Below are 5,859 nucleotides of genomic sequence, written 5' to 3'. Positions count from 1 at the left end.
CACGGTCGTGCCGATCTCCGCGGAAATAATATATCTTATTCGCCTGTAAAATAACTACTGTCATCAACGGCTATTCTTTATGCGAACTGCTCTATATTCTTGTTTTTTTTTAAATATATTATTGTTATCTCTGTTTTAACTATCGCACACTCGTTATTGTTACCGTGTTCTCGACTCTCACGATTTCTCCCGTCTCCCCCGAATCTCCCCCTCTACCATTTCGGGTATACTGAGTAGCCGCGGAACATTGCCGTCGCGTTAATTATCGGTCTCGCAATTGTCTTTCGGTGTTGCGTTTATCGTGAATGGTGCGGCCTGCCGTACCTGGCGCCCAACTCGGTTTATTTTGAGATACAGGGAATCTTTGTGGATCGCGAGATCGATATTCGAAGTACGCGCCGAAGGTGTACCGTGGGCATCGAAGAACCGCCCGCCGAATAAATAATTATTATTTAAATAATTAACATAAGAAATAACGGTCACAATAAATAATCCATATTGATATTTTTATCGTGACTCAAAATAGCTCCCACATATTTTTGCCCTAGTGGACCCAATGTGCGCGCAATGTATTTTGACCCTCGGGCGTTTGTAATAGATGTTGATCCGACGTCACAAGTGTTTCAGGCGTAGTTTCGAAAATTTCAATCACAGATGGAGACGGTCTTTCGTGCAATAATTGATTTGGTTGTATGTCATTTATCGGAGTAGAAGTAATCACATTCGATAATTGTTTCATTCGCTTACGTTTTGATTGATCTGGAGTAGAAGTTATTAGCGAATCGTTCAATGATATATTTGACCGTGTTCGCTTTGTTCCATACTTTGACTTTTTTTCAGCTTGTCTTCGAGCGTATTCAATGGCTCGATTTTCCCTTCATTAGATTCCACATTGATTGTATTTTTGAGAAGCTGTTTTAGAGGTTCGGTAATTGGTTTAAAGCCTCTCCAATGCGACGTCTTCCTCCATTTGCCCAGTTTTTAAAGAGCGATATTTTTTGCGGATTGATTCGCTCAATTTTGCAATCTCTCTCGCAATCTTCTTATCACTGTCAATCGTCGTCGTCATGTTGCGCTTGGACGAAAATTTTTAGACGTTGCTCGATCGATGTGTCAATAGCGACTAACCACTTTACAGTATTGCAAAATCGTTAAATCCTTTTCGATATCGTCCATTAGTCTGTAAACTGTCTTTATCAATTACTACAAATCCATACCTGTGTTGCCAACATTTCTGACAAAATGCGCAAACATTGTCGTAAGACATGTCAATATTCACATGATCGTTGTATACATGTTTCAAGTTTGTACCATCTTGTTTAAATAAAATCAATAAATTCGCATTGTCGCGTATAAGATGCTTAGGTATTTTGGCATACGTTTGACAAAGATAGAAACAGTCGACGCTCGAGTGTCGACCCATTGCAAAGTACTCTCTTATCGTATCTTGCTTATCGCATGCTACGTCATCAAAGATAAAATTGGAATTCGGAAGTACCTTGCTCGGTGGAATAATGTCACTATTATTAGAGACTGTAAAATAATCAATTTCATCAATCGGTGACATCAAATTTTCGAAATATCGATATTTCAGTTGTTGAAGCGATTTCGAGTATACGTACACATTCTCGAAACGTACATTGCGTGGACTTTCTATCAAACTTATCAACACGTTAGTCTTACCGCAATTCGAAGAACCGCGAATGATACTGCGTATAGTAATCGGTAGCATGTTTCCATGCTTGCGTATTTCTTTCTCAGACATTAGTCGTGTTTTATCGTCAAAATTTATCACTTCGATTATCGTCGTTTGACGCACGAACCGCATGTTTGCTTTCGCAAATCTCAAATCAGATTTTTGGGAAATAAGTCATAGGGGCCCTATTCATAGAGGTGCACCGAATCGAAACCGCTCGGTCTCAAAAATGTTTCTTCTTCTGTCGGTTAACAGTGATATTCTCGAGCTTACCACCGAGCAGTTACAGATTATCTCTAAAATTGTTTTACTGCGAGACTTTGGTAGCTACGTGGAACAATTGTGGGACAAGCTTCCCGAACATATAAAGGCTGATTCAGAGGTTCGACAATATCGTCAATGCATGCGACATTATAATTTGCTGAGGCAGCAAACACATATCGACGGTCCAACGCCGTTAATAAAAGATTGTGGCAAATGCCAGCGAAAACTATAAAATGTAGCGGTTTATTAAATCGTGCGATAAACGTATTTCCTATCGAATTACATATTCCAGGCTATCAGATTTGCGGGAACTCATTTAGAAGCACAATTGGTTAGAGGCGACCGAGTTATCAATCCATTGGATGCCGCGTGCCACGACATAGCTTATTCTCGAAGCAACGATCTCGACCAACGACACGTTGCGGATAATATACTCGCCGCGAAAGCGCGAACACGTATTACCGCGAGAGATTTGACGAAAGAGCAGCCGTTACAGCTGTTTGGGCGGCTATGAAAGCAAAGACAAAATTTGGTATGGGGATGAAAACAAAAAAATCATCGATGAAGAAAAAGACTGCGAAAAAACGAATACTTCCTATAGCGAAGCGCGGTGGTATCTTACCAATTTTACCATCATTGGGAGTTCTCGGTTCATTCGCTGGCGGAGCAGCGGAAATCGCAAAGGCGGTAAATGATAGCAAGGCGGCGCAACGTCAGCTCGAAGAAATGCAACGTCATAATCGCGTCATGGAGGATCACGCACTTTATTTCGCTCCATACAAGCGTGGACGAGCGGTTCTCAACAGCTGCTAAGAAAAAAAACGTCAAGATAACGGTAAAAATGCCTGCTGGTGTAACAAGCAATGTGCAATTGGGACAACTTTTCAAGACGTATGCGTATACCATTCTTTAGAGGCGTTTTCATGCGCAATAATTTACCGATAAACGGCGTACGACGAAATGAGAGCGGTATCTTCAATTTGGATGACATCGATGGTTCCGGCACTCATTGGGTAGCGTATGCAAAGAGAGGAAATCGGGTAGTATACTTCGATAGTTTCGGAAATCTTCGACCGCCCAAGGAATTAATGCGATATTTTGGACAGAATGTGCAAATATAGAATACAATCACACGTCATGTCAAAATTATAATCAAAGTATTTGTGGACAATTGTGTTTACTATTTCTTTAAACGGTAGATGATCAATATGAATTTAAAGCCTTACAATTCACCGTTGCGACTCAGTATTCGTTCGACAGTTTTCCAGCATGTCACTCACACTTACATTGACTGGCAAGAGTTAGTGTTCTTGCTGTAAGCTACTTTCCGGCTATAGATTTAAACGATGACGATTACGAGCTTGGTTTAATGGATTTTGAAACTTATCATACGATATCGAACGTGATATCTTGGAATAATAAGTTTTATTTTGGTAACGATGACAAGCAAATTACGATTACCGAGGGGTCGTACGAATTACACGCTATATATGAGTATCTTCAACGTGCAATTTTACAATATCGATGCGTAGTCGTAAGTTGATTCCAACGATGTTGTTAACGAAGATGTCGTGCGAGAAGAGAATAAAGATGATATCGAAGAACACGGTGAATATCCAATAATGCTTCGCGCTAATCATAATACGCTAAAGAATGAAATCAAATGTGCCTATAGAATAAATTTTAGTAAACCAGACAACGTAGGATCCGCCTGGAATTCTCATCGAATCGTATATTACAACCTCGGAAATGGCACGAATCGGATGTACCGATAAATATTATTAACGTAAATATCATTCGTATAGAATGCAACTTGACCACTGGCGCGTATAGCAATGACAAGCGCGTACACACGATACATGAATTTTCACCGAGCGTGCCGCCAGGATATAAGATATCGGAAACGCCAGCACAGATCATTTATCTACCGATCGTCGCACGGAGTATTACTGATTTAACGATACGCATTGTTGATCAAGAAGGACGATTGCTCGATTTTCGAGAAGAGGAAATTACCGTAAGATTGCATATCGGCGGCGACAAAAATAAAGCGTGTGACAAATGAAATGCTTGTGTTGAACGAAAGCACGGAGCACGCGAGAGACAATATCTTTACGAGGGACAATATTTTTGCGAGAAGACGAGTGGCTGCGATATCGGGTGACAATAATCAGATATCTGGTTATGCTAAAAAGAAGCTCAGCGCGTTGAATCGCGAATTTTTGAAATTGGGATTCGTCGTACGAAATACTTGAACAATATGATTGACATCTTGAATATGGGAGGCGAGCTGATCTTTGACGATCGTATCGTCAAGATTGAGACTCATACGTACAATCCATACACAACGCTTGGATATAGCGACGAGATACGGATACCGATACAACATCAGGAATTGTACACGTTACCATGTGAAAGCTTTCTATACGTCGAGGGAAAGTTGACGGTGCATAAAGTGGATGAAGGGGGAAGAGTGGTATTGCGAAACAATTGTGTCGCGTTTATATTTGATGTACTTCGATATGAACTCGACGGTCTGGAGATTGACCGCAACAAAAACGTTCAAATAACTTCCACGATTAAAAACTATGTCTCTCTAACAGCCGAGAGAGGTAAAATCTTGGAGAATGCTGCGTGGAATATGTCGCATAATGCTGTTGAAGCTTACATCAACTTTTGCGTGCCGCTAAACATACTATTAGGATTTTGCGAAGATTATAAGCGAGTTGTGATTAACGCTCGTCACGAATTAATTCTGATACGTTCGCGCAACGACAACAATTGCATATTTGGACATGCTTCGACTGAAGCTGATATCGAATTATTCAACATACAATAGCGTATGCCTCATGTAATATTGAGCGAGGTCAATAAACTGTCCTTGCTGCGCGCGTTGGAAAGTGGGCGATATTTGAATATGAGTTTTCGCTCTTTGGATCTATACGAATTTCTTCTGTTGCATAATACGACCAAGCATTCGTGGACCGTAAAAGCCGCCTCCTAGCTGGAGAAGCCGCGATATATGATCTTTGCGTTGCAGACTGGCAGAAAAAATGCTGTGTCAAAAGATATTACTACATTCGACGACTGCAAATTGACCAACATTAAACTCTATCTAAACTCGGAATTTTATCCCTACAATGATTTGAATTTAGATTTCGATAAAAATAGATTTACCCTCTTGTTTGATATGTATTCTCGTTTTCGCAAATCTTATTACGGATGTGATATTGATTATGTGCTATTAAACATCTCAAAATTTCTACATTGCGTTCCTCTCGCGGTTATTGATTGCTCGCGACAAAACGAGTCTGTCAAAAATTCCACCGTGGACGTGAGATTAGAGTTTGAGTGCAAGGAGGATATACCGGCAAATACTACCGCCTATTGTCTCATCTTGCACGATCACGTTGTTGAATATTGCCCATTGACCAATGTAGTTCGTAAAATTATCTAGATCAGCAAATATCCCCTCCAATGTCAAAAATATATGATGAAATGTAAGAGGTAAAAATAAAGTCGAGGTTTAAGCCTTTTTAATGCAAACAGTATTACAGACTGCTGTATTACAGACAGCAGGCGATATCAAAGAAACAAAGAAACAACATAAACTGTTACCATATAAATAACATGTATAACAACGGCTATGCCGCTTAGATCGAATTGTCGCGACCCGCGATATGGAAATGATTCAAACTGTATTAAGCGTTACTTATTCCAACACCTCTTTTTGCTTTAGCCAGTTATTTAATTTCTATTATTATTTAATTCCTAAACAATCCGTCAATTCCAAAAAACGTTTCTTAACTAACGGTTTCGTCAATAGGTCAGCTAACATTACATTAGACGGGCAATATTGCACATCTATTATCTTCTCCTCTCGTAAATCTCGTATTTTG

Source organism: Formica exsecta, unplaced genomic scaffold, assembly GCF_003651465.1.
Source record: "Formica exsecta isolate Colony F162 unplaced genomic scaffold, ASM365146v1 scaffold791, whole genome shotgun sequence".
Lineage (NCBI taxonomy): Eukaryota > Metazoa > Arthropoda > Insecta > Hymenoptera > Formicidae > Formica > Formica exsecta.
The sequence above is the reverse complement of the archived record's forward strand: the minus strand, read 5'-3'. Positions refer to the sequence as shown.